Here is a 19,932-nt window from a genome sequence, read left to right on the forward strand (position 1 = left end):
ACAGGGTTGTTCTGCTAATATATGACAAAACAGACATTTGAACTCAGACTGTCAAAAGGCAGAGTTTACACTTTAAACTGCTATACCATATCATCTTGAGAAAGATTCTGCCCCATGTGAAGATGCAGGATAAAAACAGATTAACTGTTCAAGCAATGATTCTAAATCTGGAAGATATAAGCACTTTATCTGGTACAGAAATACTAATAACTTTTTTTCATACATTTAAATCTCTATTTGCACGTAGGGCATACCATGTCTTGCGATCCTACCTGCTATGATCTTAATATGGGAAAATGTTGGTCATATACATGGGTACTCAAATTTTACCTAGCCCCTTCTTTCCTCCACCTACTAAAATGTATCACTTTTACCCTACTACTTAGTACTATACCCACCAGGGTTATTCACTGTGCTTTTCTTTGTCCGTTCTGTTGGACATATTGCCCAACAAAAAGTGGTACTTGGCCACATATGGCTATTAAACATTCATTAAAATAAAATTAATTTTAAAATTTGGTTCCTCAGTTACATTTACCACATTACAAGTGTTCAACAGACATATATGGCTACTGAATTCTGTTTTGAGAGTGGAGATACGGTACATTTCTATCATCACAGAAACTTCTATTAGATACTACTACTGTATAGTGAGATTTCAATCAAATCACTGTCTCACTTTCAGGGAATGGAATAACAAAGCAAAGGAAAAAGCTAACTCATACCACCTTGCCAAGGAGAAATAGTCCTAGATCACAATTCCCTCTAATACAGATGTGGCTCCCAAATTATATCTCTTATCTAGATCTTTTCCCTGAATTCCACAACTACATATCCCACTGTCTGCAGCAAAATTCTCTCTGGATCTTTCATAACACCTCAAATCCATCCTCTCTAAACCTAAATACATTCTTTTCTATCTGAAAAGCCTAATTTTCTGTGACGATGTTCTCTCTTAGTGCCCAGTCATCCATGAAAAAAAAAAAAAACCCACGTGTCTTCATTGACTTCCAAATGTCTGCTATGTGTCATCTCCTCTAAATATACTGCAAATCCATTGCCAATGCTAGTCCCACTGCCTCTAGCCATGATTATCTCCTGCTTGAATGCTCACCATAGTCCTCCTGCCTAAGTTTTTTTCATCCTTCAGACTCATCTTAAGTATAACCTTATTGTAAAGCCTACTCTTAGCATTAAGAGTAAACCTATTAGTATTAAGTACAACAGTGTCTGTCACAAAATTGATTCTCAATAAGTTGTTTTATTAATGAGTCATGTCACTACACTGTTCAAAAATGTCCATTGGTTCCTTGAAACTTCTTCCTGTTTGTATTCCAAGTGTCTAGCCTGGCACATAGTATATAAGTAAGTGAATAAATTAAGTAATTGAATGAGTTAATGAATAAATGATTGAATAAATATAATAAATAAAAGCCAGACATAAATGCAGGTACAATTCAATATGTTCGCCCTGCATTTCAACAGAATTTAGGTCTTGTTGATACTTGGAAAGCTTCAAAAATACATTTATGTGGGCTTATAAGAACATTCAACTTATTTAATTAGTTAATCTTTACTTTTCAGTGTTGAGAGAAGAAGGAACTCTTAAGAAAATGAGTCCATCTGTCTCTCATTCCCTTTGGGTTCTTGGAGTGAACAGCAAACTCTCCACCAAAACTTCTACTCTGAACATGACAAAATGGCTCCTTGTCACTTTGACATCCTCCATTAACCCTGAAGACATAGCTAAATAGGAAGAGATGTGAACTCACAAACTATGGTGGTCTATCATTACAAGACTATATACATAATCTTCCCCGTAAAAAATGTTTTTTCTCATCTACCAAACAAGTCTGCCATACAATAATAATTTAACTCTATCAATATCTTCAGTCTGTTACTACTGTCTCTATAATACGAAACTGCTTCCATCCCATCTATGTAGATATTGCTCAAAAAAAGGGGAAAAGTAAAAAATCACATAAAGGTCTAGTTTTCACTGCCATGTGAGATAATGTGAGAAAGATTTAGTGTATTTTAAGGAAAATACAACATAGCCTTTTCATTACTGCAACATGATTTCAACTCCTCTAGGAGCCTGTTACTAATAAACTAATATTAGTGCCAATTAAAATAAAATCTTTGAGAAGCAAATGTTTAATTTCTAAAGTACAGATGGAAACAACTACTTTTTTCACTCTAACAGCATAAATGAACTATTCAAAGATGATATGTAATAGATTTCTCATTTCATTAGCTTAAACATCAGCTGTGGGTGTCATTTATTCATACTATGGACATATGGTTGCCTGGATCAGAGTAGGAGTGAATTTTTTTAATGTTTTCAAGAAAATACAAAGTGAGTATAATTAAGTAGCCAGTTAAAGGTAATTTAGAAGGAAAAACAAATTGACAAACCTGTCTCGAATCTATAATCTACCTAAGTTTCAAGAAGACCCCGTTTACACATAATATACCATCCTGTTATACAGTCATTGATCAAGAAAGGGGATACCTTAAACAAATTCACTCTAATCAATTGAAATGCCAGGTAGAATAAACTGTTCTGAACTTTGGAGCTTAGATTTATTAAACAGGAGTGGCCTACGGGTCAATACCTTGTCAGTTTCAAACTTACAAGTATCTTGTCTATTTTAGACAAGCAAATTCTAAGCCAGTCCTGAACTCAACAGAGGTGGGTACTCCTCTACCAACTTTATTCAGCATGTACAGAGTAATAATATTCACTGAGTACTTACTCATCTTGGCATGGTGCTAAGCATTTTATATGCGTTGTCTCATTTAATCCTCCCAGTAGCCCTGTGAGGCAAAAACCATTACTACCCTGTTACTGATGAGGAAACTGAGGTCAAACAGCTGGTAAGAGGCAGGCCGCTGAGACTCCAGAGCCTGCTCTCTCAGCCCCAAAGCCACATTGCCTCCTTCTGATAAGTAAATATCCTTGGGACGTCTTAATTTCAGCGCTCCTGGGGAAATTAATGTTAATTTTCTGGCAACAGAGCCAACTTCTCCTAGGCATTGAGTCTCTCTCCGGTAGTAACTCAGTAATATTTTATCCTCTCTTAATTCTTAGTAGGTGACAGTACATAATTATCAAATTAAGTAGATCAGAAAAAAATTCAGACTCATTATAGGTAAAGTCTAAAATGATGTCACCAAATTATGTTTTCTATCATGAATAAAATATAGATAAATGTATTTCAAATTATATTATTATCTTTGAAAATTACCAATATTAGAGGAATTTGGCTTTGAAAATTCACATTACACTGTCATCACTTTTTTTTTACATTATGCTAAGTGGGAAGAAATTAGTTACAGCAGAAAGTGCAATTAAGCATATCCATGACTTCTATAAATGCCTCATGCCTTTCATTTTTTAAGTTTATTGAACAAACATTGATTATCAAACTTTTTAATATTTCAGAAGCCAATATTATGTGTCAGGAATGTGCTTGGTCCCTCACAGATCAGATTATATATCATAAAAGTCAATAACTAGTAAGAATTTTGCTATTTTTCAAACGCAAGAATCAAGGATCAGACTGAGTGCTTTATCATACAGTTCATATCATACAGTTAACAAGAGTAGTACTTCTGACCTCACTATTCTACTCTACACCTACATTTCAAACATCTGGAGTAGCTCCAAAAACAAACAAATAAACAAAAAAATAACACAGAAAAAAGACTTTGTCATGGCTTCATGATACTGATAACTTTTTCCCTTTTGGTAGAGTTCTTTTTTCTACTTATGAAACTCTAGACCACTTAATCAGTCTGAGTGCCAGCTTTGGGTATCTCCAGTGACTTAAAGACTTAGCTCTTTTCCCTGGAACTTTAATTTTTAAAAATCTTGATGTTTCTATTCATTGGTTTAATCATATATTAGTCATTTACCAATTTCTATTAAGATTCAGCTCTTTCACACTTTCCCTCATATCATTTCCATATTTGTTTACATCACAATAATTGGTTAAATGAATATAACTATTTAAGGACTGAAAGTTGGACTTGGACCAAGTAATGTTCAGAGTCCAGAGTGCTAACCATTACACCATGGAACCTCCCTTCCAAGTAATGCTCTCTGATGACTTTGCTCATTATGTATCAACTTTATTTTAATAGAGTTAACAAATTGCCTTTTAAAAGTTTTTTTTGGTTAGTTTTCTGAATTTCTTAGTATGAATTCTCAAATATTTAAATTAAATTAAACTATGCAATTTCCTACACTATCGACCTTCTCAAAGTTCATCAATTTAAATTTTCACCAGGCATGATAGCCAACCCTCAGGGGAGCCTCTAATAATCCCAGCCTCCTGATATTCACATCTTAGTTTACACCATCCTTACTTTGTGCCAGATCTGTGTGCCCAATAGCATAGAGTGTACATGATGGTATGTTACTCCTTAGGCTATGTTAAAAAAGACTTCAAGAATTCTGTCTTGATCATTCTCTCCTGCCTGTTGCTTGCTCTAGGGAGGAGTGTCATAGAGAGGCTAACATGGCAAGGAACTGAGGCTGCTAGCTAATAGCTAGCAAGGATATGAAGCCTTGGACCAGCAGCCATATGAGTGAGATCAGAGGTGGGTCCTCTAGTTTCACTGGAGCCTTCAAAATAGCTGCAGCCTCAGATGACATCTTATCTTGACTGCAATGTCATGGGAGACTGAGGCAGGACCACACAGCGAAACCACTTCTGGATTCCTAAATCTCAGAAAATATGAAAGGTAATAACTATTTGCTGTTTTAAACTGCTAAGTTTTAGAGCAATACATTTTACAATGGATAACTTCTACACTAAAAGACTGGAAAGGTCTAAGAGAATATGTTAGTTTTGCCTGTTTTGGTTCATTCCAATGGAATCATGGATCTATTCTTCTGTATCAAGTTTCACTCAACATTAAACTTACATGATCTGATTCACAATGTTGTATGTAGGTTTAAATTACTCATTCTTATTACTGTATAATATTCCATTGTACAATTGTAACACAGTTGATCTATCCAATCTATGGTTAATGGGCATTGGAATAATTAACAGTTTGGGACTATAAGTGATGCTGTGAACATATCGTACATCTTTTGGTATTAGGAATATATATACATATTTTCAGGGAACTTGCATCCAAATTTTCATGGAATATACCTATCAGTGGAATTTCTGAGTTGCAAAATACACTTTTGTATCACGTTAGTAGACACTGCCAGTTTCCAAAGTGTGTGGAACACATTTTACTCCTATGGACAATGCCTGAGAGTTCTAGTTGGTCTACATCCTCAGTAACACTTGGCATATTCCAGTTTTTATATTTTAGTCTATCTGGAGAGTATATTTTTCCGTCTTCTAATATATCGATCAGGTGTGTGTGTGTGAGTGAAGTTTCTGCTGGTTAAGCCTCTGGATTACTTTCATTTTTTATCTACTCTCTTGTTGTTCTTGAGTTAGAACAGTAAATTTTTCCTCTTTTAGAATTACCCACCATCCTATCTATTGCTCAAGATCATTCTTTAACCTCTACCATCAACAAAAACACACACAGGCAAATAGTGGAAGCAAAACAGAGAAGTTTTGTGGTTTGAATTTCTAGCCAAACACAGATCAGTGTGCAAGGACTATCTTCGGCCACAGAAACAGGAAAATGTGAAAAATAAACAGAAACCTCATTTAAAATGGATTTGAGAGGCAAGAAGGGGTGGCTGTCACACCCTACTTCTTGACATCAACTGCAGACCCAACAGGAAAAGACATACCTTTCCATCTCCAAAGAGAAAGAGGTTACCATTTTACTACCCAGCAGGAAAATGGAAGAATTTCTCCTTGCCTGATAACAGCCCAGCCAATGAGACTGTCACAGCTCTGCCAATGAAAAGCCACTATACTTCAAACTCCCAACTTCCTCCAATGGACTCCTTGTTTATAACAGCTCTGCCCAGCACTTTCCTCTCTATAAAATGATGTTCCTCTCCTTTGTTTTCAGGACCTGCCTGTGATTTGCCATAGATTCCATGTCCTGAGTTGCAGTTCTCTGCTGTCCCTATATAAACCCATTTTGCTGGTAAAATAACTGTTTTTTTTTTTTAGGTCAATAGAAATGTCTACAGAAAAGGAATCTTTAAAGATGCTGAGGTACAGATGGAGTGGGAGGGCATCTAGTAGGAGAAACGTATTTTTCTTTGACCCATGGTGTTGAGATGCTTCTTCACATGTTGCTGATGATTCCTTGGGTGAGAATAAAAAGGGTTGATATCAGCTCCCCAAATGCTAACTCCCTCTGTCCAGCTGTCTACGATTACATGCCTGAGTAGAGCCCTTCCCCTGATCCTGTCTACCTGGTAACTTTCTACCAATTCTTTCCATTTAATTTAGATATCAGCTCTATCTAAAGTTTCACAGAAACTTTCCCTGATAACCACTCCCACCCATGCCTCTAGCTGTGTTAGGTAAACTTGTCTCTTGGACATGCTAACACTTCAGACATACATTTGTTAAAGAGCCTATGTTTCCAACTGTATGTTTTTTTCCTATACTTAGCCACTTCCAAAAACTTGAGAGTGCGCTTTTAAAGTCAGAAACTGTCAAGTCACCTTTGTTTCCTCAGAAAAGTGGTATATAGTCAGAATTCAAAATTATGTACTCGGACTCAGAACCTGTACCTATTACCACTATGTTCTACTGCTTGAATGCAAGCATAACCACGCTGAGATATGTCCTCAAATGTTAAAGAACGCTGAGGGTGAAGAGAAGAACCAAATCTTCAAGAGAGAAAAGGTCATCCATAAAATACTAAAATCAGATGAATATCAGACTTCTCATGAGCAACACCAGATACTGAAGGAACAAATATGAAGCAATGCATACAAATTCTAAGGAGAAATGATTTTAAAATTGAAATTTAATACTCAGCGAACTCATTAACTAAGTGAACAGTGGGATAAAGATTCTTTCAGACATGCAAGTACACAGAATATTTAATTTCCCTGAACTCTTCATTAGAAAGATACTCGTCAATAGATTCTTTTTATTTTTTAAATGGAGGTACTGGGGATTGAACCGACGATCTCATGTACATACTACCACTGAGTTATATCCACTCCTACTCTGCCATTGTCAACAGATTCTTAAAACAAAAGATGAATCAAAAGAGCAAGGCATGGTGCTGAGGAAACAGTGGAATCAGAAAAGCACTGTAAGACATAACCTGGGGTTATTTTTACGTGCTGTAGCATTGAAACCATAAGAAAACATGTAGATGTTTTGGGGAGTCAGGGGTCTCATTATGGAATAACAGAGGTACTACTATAGAATGTGATAAGACAAAGAACCCAATGGGATGGGATCGCATTGGAGATGTCCGCATGAACTCATGATTTCATATAGAGCAATATACTACCTTCTGTCTAAGAATGATGGGGAAATAAGAAAGCACATCTTAATTTGTTTATTTTCATACATTTAAAAAGACTCACATTAAAGATAAAGGAGTAGGGAAACTTGCTATTTACAAGGGATGCTAAGAATACGGTAGAAGGAATATGAGAAGAGGGAACATATTTTGTATAGTATATTTTTAACTTTTGTAAGCATGTTAGGATTATATAATTTCAAAAACATAAAATTGACACTGAGGATATGGGCAGGGGAAGGAGACCTAAAACCAAATGTAATAGCAGCAAATGAACAAATGAATTTGTTCTGAATTTTCAAGGTGTGTACTATTGAGTTGCTTATACTTTACTACTTTCTAAAGCTGTGCTCGCCAATACACTAGCCTCTAGAAATGTCCTACTATTTAAGTAAATTTACATTAAATTAATACAAATTAAATACCATTAAAAATTCACTTCCTCAATCACTCCAGCCCACCATGTGTGCCTACCATTTTAGACAGTGTAGATATAGCTTAGTTCTATCACTGCAAAATGTTCTGTTGGACAGCACTGTTCCAAATACTTGCAATTAACTGTTTGCTGAGCACCTGTCCTCTGTGGGACACTGGTATAGTTGCTGTAAGAGGAATATGAGTACCATCTGTGTCGTTTATCCTTGTATACTTCACCAATATAAGTTATAAACCTTTGGAAAAGCCCACTTTGGCACTTAGCAATGTCCTGGGCTATAGCAAAATTGTGTGCCAGATTCCATTTACTTACACCACTCTCAGCTTTGTTGTTCAACATATATCCACCTTTGTATAAATATAGGTGATTACCTAAATAAGAAAATATATGTTTTATTTGAGCTTTGAGAAATTATAGGTGGAGATCTTTGCTTACTGTGTTAATCTCATTAGGGTTATGGGATTCCACATCTGCTGAAATAATACTAGTTGTGATGTAAGTTAAAAATGTTCTGAAATTTCAGTGCCAACTTGTCACTTTAACAGAATTGTCATTATTTTCAGTGAGTGAAAAAGTAGAGACTCAATCTCATTGTTAGTAGTGATGTTACTTTCCTTGTAGTAGTGCAGAATCACATGGTTTGTAAGCGTTTACTAGGTACAAGCATACAATGTTAAGATTTTCAAAGAATAAATTCATTTTTCTTGTATCTGACATTCATATATCTTGAATCTTCTTAGTATTACAATCAATATCTTAAAATTTTCAGGGAACCCAAATTACTATGATTTAAATATATATGCATGTATATTTCATGTGATAGATATTTTTCTACAAACTCAAATAGAAATTGATTGTGAATTTCTTGAGTGAGAGAGCCTGTTGTATAGAATTACTCCTTTTACTAATATTTCTTGAAAGAATGAAGAAAATGTATTTTAAATGCAGTAGGGAAGCTCGCTATTTAAGGCAACTGAAGTGACCTCTTTTATAAATATTTACCCCAATATTTCTTTTTTTGTAATGTTGGACTTACGTACACTGGTTTACAAACACTATTTTAAACAAGTCTACTAAAGTAAATCAAGATTTATAACTGATAATTTTTCAAATATTTACAGAAATACAGAAATCCCTAAGGCCAGTCAAAAATTTCTTTTTAAAAAGGAGCTAAAATTCTTCTTTAAAATGAAGGGATTAATCTACTTCTGGCGTAGACATTCTCTGGCTCCAAGGGTCAGTTCACAATCTTACATGCACTGCATTCTCTGTCTCTGGCTATATTTGATTATAAACAGAAAGACATTTAAAAAATAAATGAATGGACTGGAAGATGGTAGAGGAATGGATAGATGAAATAAAGTATGGGTTGTGGGAAGAAAAGTTAGGTGCATAGAATCATAGGTGTAACGATGTGTTGTTAGTGGATGGAAGGAGAGATTAATTTTTGTAACTCTCCTAAAAAAAAAAAAAAAGAATTCAAAGAAGCTTAAAAAAGAGGCAAAGGTACAATAAGCTTTTAACACTTAAAATAAGGCCAATGTAACAGGAGCTACATAATGAAAATTAGGGAATACAAGCATAATTACATCAAAAATTCTAGCATGAAGGTACAGTGATTAAGTATAAAACTGATGTCTTGTTATTTGGGGCAAAAATGAAGCAACAAATTGCTTGGTTCATATTATCTACTAAAATAAAACTGAGCACTTAAAAGTTTTCACTGGGAGATATTTTAAAAGATTTTTCTCTTGAACATCACATGCTAAGGGGGATGAATCTCTCATTTAGGTATTTATATTTTTTGTTATTAAAAAACATAACGAACAATAGTCTACCACAAATAGTGTTACAAATGATATAAAAGTCGTCTTCATAAGAATATTTCTTTTCCACATTATCTTTTTTCAGAAAGTTAACATCCTAGAATTTTGAGTTTGCACCTTTTTGTATTTCTGATATGATACAAAAATAGAACGTACAGAATTTTGATTCTAGAGAGAAATTTAATGGATAAATGAATGGAAAAAAATATCAGCATGAATTTTTACAGGAGTGAATCAAATCATTTGAAATTGATGTCAACAGTGAGTTAGTTCTTAAAGGATGGGCATTCGGGGTTATCTAGCAAAAGGACTTCTATTTGTTTTAGATACTAAATGCTGACAGGGTAAATTGATATTTTCTTGTGAAAATGAAAGTGACTCCTGTTCTTGCTGCAGAAAGCCTCAGATCTGGATTCCAAATATGATAATCCATCTGAAGGTGACCACCACAATGTCTGATGCATAATATGGTTCTAGAATAATAGCAGACAAACATTTATTGATTGCTAAGTACCAGTGATTTTGCTAGTGCTTTACCTATGTTGGAATCAGTAAAGTGTGATGGTGACATGTCTAGATATGAAGTCAAACTTCCTAGTGGGTGTCACTTTCTTCTTTGCATTTTATATGCATTGTGTTCTCTGGAGTTGTGCCAAGCTGTAGCTCTGAGTAAATGGTAAATTCTTTCCTAAACTTTATTGTGACATAGTGGTTTTTGAACTTTACTCTGCATCAGAATCACCCGGAGGGTCCCTTAAAACACAGATGATTGAGCTCTTTCCATAGACATGGAGAAGAATTCAAATTTTAACAAGTTCCTAAGTAATATAACGCTACTGATCCAGGGATCAAACTTTGAGAATCGCATGTAGCAGATATAATTGGTTCGCTCCCTGATACTCATTAACAACATCCTTGTTAAAAGAACCCTGAATTTGCTCATCATCCAAACAACAGAAAGGTGATGTAGTTCTCAACTTAGAGGTAAATCCTGATTATTACCCAATAATTTCCATTGTCGGTGATTGGTTTAAAGAGAACCTGACAACCTGTTCCAGCCAGTGAGATTTAGGGAAGTGTACTGGGGAAAGGTTTCTGGGAAAGGTTTTCATGCTTAAAGGAAAAAACCAGAGAAACGGTCCCTCTTCTCTTTCTAGATGTTCTCCAGTCTGGATGTGACTCCTAAGAACTGCTGTGGTCATCTTGCAACAAAGAGAAAAGCTGTCATAGCAGAACAGCAGAAGAAAAATATATGTATCCCTATTCATGTTAAGGAACTGTTGAATTAAGTGACTCTGGACTTCTTGATATATAAACCTATGAAAATTTCTGTTACTCCTAGTTGTAAGAAGTATAACTGGTTAATGCAATTTAATTTAACCCTAAAAACAAATCCACTTTAAAGATGAGAAAAGTGAGATTTTGACAGCTACCCATATTTATAGTTAATAATAGGACCAACTTTTACACACAGCTCTGCTGACTCCAAAGCCTGTGTTGCTTCTACTGCTGTTCATACTGATGGATGTGTTTTGAGGTTATTTTTGTTTATGTTTTAATTTTTGTGCCTATCTGAGTGATTTTTTTTTCTTTAAGTCAGATAGGAATAAAAAATGTCTCTAAACTCAAATGTTGCTCAGAGGGCAGATTTAACTCAACACAGATGTTTGAGATTGTTTTATTCCATATAATTTTAAATTCAAATGTTAGGGGAAAAAGGGAGGAAGCTATAGTATTATATACTTAGAACTGACTAGGCTACATAAACTATGTTCCCACTAATACTAGAGGGTTCTCTTTTACTTACGTTTCTTAAACTTAAAATCACAAACCATAAAAACATCTTTTAACTCAATAACAAGGACACCCTGTAGAATGACTACTTTTAAAATACTAAAACAATCTTCAAAAAATAAACATACAAATTAAAACTGAAGACATAAAGTATCAGAGATTTTGGAACTAAGATTAAGACCTTGGAACTAAGGCCAGATCCTAAATGGTCTTCACCATCTTGACAATAGAATATATGTACTTGTACATGCTTTCTTAAAAATTTGAGTTCTCTAAACATAGCTAATTGATTCCATTGTAGGATTTTTTTTGTCTTGATCCTGTGTTACTTAAGAGCAAAACTATGTATTTTCTATATTTTAACCCCAATTACATTGTTCTTTGTGATAACCAAAATGCTGATTGCTAGCTATGCTATTGGTAAAAAAAAAAAAAAAAGTATTTGAATTATATGAGATATGTCCACCCTTTCCTGCACTTTCTGTTTACTACCTATACAAATAGAACTTCCAAATTTCTACACTTGGCTCTCATTTTTCCCTAACCTCAGATGTGTGGTCTTCAGTGTATCTCAAACTGCACAAACTATAAGCACCTTCCATTTCAGCATATACAAAAATGAAGTCATCACCTCCTACCAAATTTCCCATCATTGTTATATTTTCCATCTTAGTAAATGGGATCACTATCTACCCGAGCACCTGACCATGATGACTGGGAGTCATTCTTACCTCCTCCCCCTCCCACTATCTCCCCTCTCTCATTGTATATGGTTCCTTTTTGCATGCTATATAATCCTTGAACTGGAATTCTTTCTAAAAACCCACTACATTGCTCTAGTTCAGGTCTTCCTTACTGTATCGCATGTTGACTGAGATGAGTGCCTCCCTAACCCTTCTGTCACATACAGTCCTCAAATCCATACATCCCACTGCTATCACAGGAGTCATTCTAACCATCGATGCTCACCATTTCTCTGACCTAGTAAAAATCCCTTGGTGGCACCTTAATTGTTGAAAGGATGATTGCCAACATTTTAGTCACTGCATTCATCACCTCCATTGAATTCCTTCCTCCTCCTTCAGCTCCATCTCCAGTAATTTCACATGTGTCACTGTACGCCACAAACATTCAAAACAGCTTATTGCTTTTCTAACACACTGGCTTATATAACCTCTCTATATGTGTTCATTACTTCCTCTCTAAGATTGTATCTTTCTCCATATTCTTCAGGATAGTCATTTTCCCCTCTTTTTAAAGAATCAATACAGATAATACTTATTCAGGGAGACTTTCGTGACTGTTCCCTTTTCTCCATCCACATCTCAGACCAGGTTAATATTCTGCTTCCGTGCTTCATATGCTATTATTTGTCACCTTATTTTATGTTCTACAAAGATAAGGTACTTAGAAGGTGTGTGTGTCCTAAATGTCTTGTGTTATCAGCTTCTCTCTTCAAATTTACTCTTCCTTTTCCCCATATACCCTCCACTTTCCATATGCAGCCAACCACTAAGCCTGCAGAGTCAGCCTCCCAAATATGTTCCTGGCACATAGTAAGTAGTTGCTCAGTCACTCTGCATTGAGTGAAAATGCTTTTCTAGTTCAAGTTCTTATAATCCAATAATCCTGCTTCTACACATTCTTGGACTGAGAAAGTACTTCCTAAATTGCCTAATTTTACAAAAAAGAACTTGTAATGAATTTGTTTTGAAATACCGCACTTACTAACTTTACCATTAGTTTAAAGAATTATTAACTCTGTTGCAGAGCATTTAATTTGGGTCTCTCCTTATGGAAAAGTTCACTCTTCAACTATTCTGTTTGTATTCATGAAGGCTCTGCCCCTGCGACGCATGGCTTCACCTCTATAGTGCACACACAGTACATTTAGTGTATTACTGATGGACAAAGCTCTGAAGTTAAGAGGATTAATTAGGATAAAACCTGAAATACCCAAAGCTAACACCTATTCCATGGGTCAGCAAAAATGTTCTGAAAACCTTTCATTTGAGGCAAGAAAAACCTCTCATGTATCACTTTATTATTTCTACCTCTGGAATTCTCCAAAAGTTACCAGGAATCTGCCAGGAAAAGTAGAAAGAGAAAGTATATGTAAGCATTTTTGCTGTCCTTATTCTTAACGGGCTTAGATTTGTCTGCTCGTTTCTCCTCAGAGGACTCTCACGGCTCGGGCTACCTGCCTCACTGTCCTATGCACTGCTTTTCCCTCTACTATAGGGGGGAGAATCATTTCAATAGATATCTATTTACCTGTATGTATAATTAGCTCTATTTAAAGAAGAAGAAGGAAAAAAAAAAACAAAGTTCATTGAGATTAAATACTTATGGCTAGAACTGTATAACTAGTAAAAAAAAAAAAAAAAAAAGGTCCCCCAAATAATTCCAAACCATTTTTTATTCTTCATACTTTGAAAAATCTACCTTTAAAAGGTTAACAATCTGTTTGGTGATGTCACAAGCACATAGCAAGCTACACGGTGGCCACAAATGCAGGTTTTGATCACATCTTCTAATGTGATCTCAGTAAGTCTCCTGTCATATTTCCCCGTGTTTCCCATTACCTGTAGAAAATGAGGCAGAAAAGGGCACCAGCCTTAAGAGAAGCACGTAAAGCTCCAGAAACATGAAGAGAATGGTGAGATCATCACCAATTAATGGTATTTTGAAAAATACTCATAGAAGAGGTGACATGGAAAACCTCAGGCCTTGTAGAATGACTAAGATATAAACAGAGAGACATATGAAGGCAAGCTGGGGGAAAGGATATCACACAAAGAATAGAACATGAGAAACTACAGAGAAACTTATGGTTGTGATTAAGAAACTAGCAAAAGTAGAGTTTACACTGTAAAAACCATCAAAGTAGTAAAACAGCAAAAATGCTAACAGTTAATTTGAGTTCATATCAGGTTGTGATTTAGATTCCAAGACAAAAGATGGGGTCTTCATTTGGTCGATAATTAATGGCCTTTGGAAATTTTGAATAAGATTCTAACAGGACAAGTAGTGAGAAAGAACATCATTTCATACCTGAACTGGGACAAAATTTCTTGTGCAATATAATTCATCACTTTTTCTGAGAAGTAATTAACATTCCTGATAAAATAACCAGTGTAATTTTCTGATACTCATGAGATTGTAATCGCTTCTAAAAAATTCGACTAGCCTCAACAAACCATCAGGCTGAGAGCCTGTTGAATTTTTGGTATAGTTGTATATAACCTAATAATGTTTGTCTAATTATCTTTTTTTCCCTCCAGGAACCATCTTTACTAGGATGATATATTTAAATTTACTTTTTCTAGAGCTTCTTCCTTTGCAGCATATTTGAAACACAATTTTATCATCTGGTAATAATTAACTTGTTTGAGAAGACAGCTTAACAGTGGTTCTCCACTACTTTCCCCTGAGAGTGTCTCAGGAAGCACAGTGGGGGGCAGAGGAGAGGTAGGGTAAAGAGAAGCCCGAATGGGACTAGGTGTCAGTTTCCATACTCAATCCCTGCTTCAGAGAAAGCAGCTCTGTTCTATCTATTTGGATTCCATTTCATTTGAATAAAAGGCTCTACTACTAAAAAGATAGTTTGGAAAGCGCTGCTTTACATGATCGATTTAGAAGTGGTGTGTAAAACTGTATTGTATAACTGAAGCAAGAAGGTAAGTTAGGAGATGCAGAGCAAGCTAGAAAAAAGTTTATAAATATTTGAATGAGAATGTCTGCAATGAGAATGGAAAGGTTGAGACATTTGGCTGAGATTTTATTACTGACGACATGCAAGAGGTAATAGAAAGGAAGGAATCCAAGACAACTAAGGCATTGATACTGGATGCCTAGCAGAAATGTTGGGAACAATTGTCATCATTAAAAAGCTAGGAGGAAAAGAGTCCTCAGAAAGAGAATAGTCTATTCATGTTGAGTTGGGGGTGACCTTCAAGTCCAGATATCTACCAGTCAGAAAGGAGACTGAGGTAGCAGAGAGGGAGGGAGGGAAGCAGAGAATGACAGAGAAACAGAGAGAGAATGATGTGACAAGCAGTTGCATAGAGATGACATTTGGAGCTGTGGCAGTAGGCCAAATCACAGAACTCTGAAGATATTCATTTGGGGGAAAATATATAGAAGTGGAGTTAGCCAATGTGACAGAGATTAAGCTGAGAGAGACTTGGAGAATCAGGAGGACACAAAGTTAAAAATGTACATTAAGATACACATGCTTGGTGTCATGTTAATTTTCCTATAGTTTCAAAAAGGAACTTGGTAGTCAGAACTAAATGTATTTCTACTGATAGCATTTCAGAGACTTGAGACAGAAGGAGCTTCATTCTTTAGGTGATTAGCTGTACATACTGCAGGAATAGCTGTACTGTCTGTGAAAAAGGTACAGAAATCAAAATAATTATTCAAATGTAAGATGGAAGTGTTTTTTTGATACTATTGTTTTTACTATTAAATTATGATAGAGGTTGATCAACCTAAGACTTCTTTCTCTTTTTTTCAGCATTCATTAATGATAGTACATTTAACTAATGCATTGTAAGAGTAATGTCCTACTCAAGCAGTTTAAAAAAAGGTTAAAAATGCATAATCATTGGCTGAGTAATCTCTTTATAAGCAATGGTAGGAGAACCCTCCAGCAAGGAGAGCTGAGTGACACAGAGTCTCTCTGCATTTGATTCTATCTGTATTGGAATCTGGCTTACCACCTTTCACAGATAAGAGGATGGGGAAAATGGCACCAGAAGTGAAAGGCTGTGATGGTACAGCATGGGAGGTGACGGCATGTTCAGGGGGCTGGGACAGAGGGAATGCCTGCAGAGACCGTCTGCAACAAGGCAACATCAGCAAAAGTCACCAAGATAAGACAGAAGTCAGGACACCACAGCAGCCAGAAGGAATCAAAAACAGGCTCAGCTAGCCCAAAGGGCTACAAGGCCACAGATGTCAAGCTCTTCCCTCAGTGACTGCTACTGTCCACTACAAAACAGGCTCTTTCCTGGCAAGGGGAGCAGGTCATACCTATCGCAGTTATCGCACAGGAAATAACCTGTCAGTACATCATCTCTGAACACAAAGAACTAGATAATGGTCCCAAGTTCCGTCAGCCAAAAGTCCCAGTCACTTGAGGAAGTAGAAATATGGAACATGGTACATTCTTATAAATCTTATCTCTCACTGTCACGTGCTTTAGTAGAAAACATTTTAGAGGTGGCAATAACATTCTGTAGTATTGGATTATTTTTTCAAAATCCTTCGAACGCGGGGAATTCATTTTTAAACTTGGGGTAGGTAATAAGTAAGGAACATCTATGTTGAACGATTATCATAAGCAACACTGATTTTTAAAAATTGTTTTGTTTTGTACTTCAACTAAAATAGAAAAAAACAGAGGTAAGTTCCAAATTCATTGAGCACTTTTGGGTTATGTGTAGGGAAATTAGCCCTTTATTAAAAGAGACGTTAAAAGATTTATAGGAAGAGGCAAGTAGATGAAATTGCCCTGTCAGGATAGTTCATGACTTTTATAGAATAAAAGTAAAACTGTATGATTTCCATTATACTTTCTCAGCTGTTACTCAGATTGATTATAACCATAAAGGAATTTCATATTCTGATTCATCGCCCTGTTAAATGACTATGAAGTCTTCTAAACAAAAGCATGAAATTCTGCTTCCTCTTCCTAGTACTAGATTCACACAGCAGGGTCTCTTTAAAAACGGTCATCATATTTTCTGTTTATCCCTAAATGTGTTTTTAAAATCGCTAAAGTTGGAATTAAAAAAAGAAAACAACCGATCATGCCTTTTGATTGATTTTGAAACTAGAGGGAGTTGTATAATGCTTATAATCCAAGGGAGGATTATCTGTCTGGATTTCAAGAAGATCCTACCTCCCTAAATGTTGTGACATTTTAGAAAATGTTGGTTAAGTATCATGCTTTTCCCCCAGCTTTAAAAAGTAACAATCCAAGAGGGTTTGAAGCTTGATTAGCAAACACAAATAACAAAGAGAAAAGTGGAACGACTCGGAGCAGTATCAAAAAAGTGGATGTGCAAAACTGAAAGCAGAGAAAGAAGCATGCATGGCTTTCTGGCTCTGCTGAAAATCCAAGCCAGAAATACTAATGACTGTCTCTTCTTTCTCTTGTCTACTTTCTTTTCAAAACTGACACTCCCAAATTTGTTCTTTGGGAATAAGACTCACAGTGTTATATCATTTCAGTGAACTGAAAACATTAATGAAATATAATGTGTGAGCAGACAGATTCTGTGATTTATGTATCAACTTACACAAGAAAAGAAAAGTATGGCTGTAGATGTGAGGATGGAGAGAATCCAGTCCTATATATACATTAGGGAGGTAAATAGAATCATTTCTTTTAGAGTCATCCTTTAAACAGAAAACCAAATAATTTAAAATAATTTCTGGGAAAAAGCTGGAAGCATAAACTTGGAAAGAAACATTCCAAAAAGCAGGCTCAGAATACGATTAATCATATATTTTAAAGAAGAGATTTTATACATTGAGGCAAATTTTATATCTGTATCAAAATTACCGCATCTCTGTCCCCTCTACTTAGAGAAGCATTCCATTTCCCTGCAGTATCTCCTCCCCATGTCTTCCACTCCATAGTCATCAAGTGTCTCACATATGCTCAGCCTCCTAGTTAGGATGATTTTTAGCTGCTAGAAAAATTTACCCAGATAAAAACGACTTTAGAAAGAGCGGTTTCTTATTGTCCCACAGGATCACTGCAGAGTTGGGCGATCACTGCATTTGGCAGCTCAACAGTATCAGAAGGATCCAAGCTCTCCTGTGCTTACTCTGCAGCCTCCAGAGTGTCATCTTTTACCCTCAGGCTCACTGTGCATGGCTGCAGTGGCTGCCGCAGCCAAGCCTCATGTAACCCAACACAGAAAGGAAGGAGGAAGGAAATAGAGGTCTCAGTATCTCCCTGTCATTATCTGGGAGGAGAAAATTCTTAGGAGGTTACCTTTATGTCTTATTACTCAGAAATGGGTGGCATGGCTGTGACTAGCAGCAAGGAAAGGAGGGATACCAAGTATCTGGCATTTGGTGGGTAGAGCATGTACTTAGCATGCTCAAGGTCCGTCAATCCCCAGTACTCCATTAAAACAAATAAAAAAAAAAAAAATCCAAGAATCTGACATTTTGTAGTTAACTTGAATAGACTGGACATAGGGTTGGGATTAGAGGCCCAGAATGGTAGTTCCCCTTTGAACTCTAAATGGAGATCACACATTTAAAGCACTTGAAAAAATAATCTATATCAAGAATTAAGCCAGAAAATAGTAGAAGCAATTCAAGAGCAAGAAAATATTTGGGTAACAGAACGTCAGCCAGTGAGGAATATATGGCAGACATCCAACATGGGAGTTAAAAGCAGGCATTTAGATAATAAAATGACATTATTTTGATATGTTTGCAATTTTTAACATGAGAGTCAAAAATAGTGAAAAACTAAGGCTCTATAACTTCATGAGCTAAGGTTAATGAAATATATGAAGAAAATGATAAGGGTTCTTATTTATAAAATAGGCATTGCTAAAAAGCCTCTTAAAATGCAAAATAATCTTATGAAGCATAAGAAGAGTGTGGGACGTAATCTGAGAGCATTACTTGGGACTAGTGTTATTTGGTTCCTTACTGTTTCACCCAGTGAAAAACAATTCTCTTAAAGCACCATTATCTCAATGTCAACCGCTAGAGTAGAGAGCCGCATTATGACAGCTCACACAGGGACAGAAAGCTCAGAGATAACAACCGATACTCAGTGAGGGCAGAGCTCTAAAAATCTGACTTTACTCTCACAAACCCCCCAAGAATCAGTGTGCCTTGCTCTCTTGCAATCTTTCACCATTTCCTGCTGATACATTTTGGGAAAAGGTGAAATCAAAGATGTTTAAAAACAACCACTTGGCATAAGAAAAGTCACAAGCTTATGTGGTACAAACACTGTGGTTCTCATCCAATTTCCTGCCATGTTTACTAAGAGGCCCAGAGTAATTTCCACTCAAGAATGCTGAACAATTAAAAACAAGAAAATAAAAATAATATATATCCAGAAATAATATAATAAAATGAGGAATGAGGAAAATACAAATATCATAATCAGAATATAATAATAATTGCTACAGATGAATGCTAAAGTTAGAGGGCAAACATTACGAGAAAACAGGATAAGTGCATGGCCTCAAAATACACCTCACCAAATATTTATTAAATAGCCTGATGCAAATCAGGCTTCAGCCTCCAAGAGGTATACTTTTACTCCCATTCCCTTGAGTGTGTGCGCTGGATTTGGTAACTCCTAATGAATAGAGCATGGAGAGGGAAAAGTAGTAAGTTTATTGTGGAAAAACATGATGGAAAACTATCCAAGTGACTGAGGTTAACATCACCAGT

General features: G+C 35.8%; 1 protein-coding gene across 11 annotated transcripts in view; it reads right to left on the reverse strand.

The window, feature by feature from the left end:
* CTNNA3 (catenin alpha 3) overlaps positions 1-19,932 on the reverse strand; it is a 1,350,411-nt gene that overhangs the window by 279,960 nt on the left and 1,050,519 nt on the right. The gene's annotated exons all lie outside the window — the stretch shown is intronic.

Source organism: Camelus bactrianus, chromosome 11, assembly GCF_048773025.1.
Source record: "Camelus bactrianus isolate YW-2024 breed Bactrian camel chromosome 11, ASM4877302v1, whole genome shotgun sequence".
NCBI classification, from domain to species: domain Eukaryota; kingdom Metazoa; phylum Chordata; class Mammalia; order Artiodactyla; family Camelidae; genus Camelus; species Camelus bactrianus.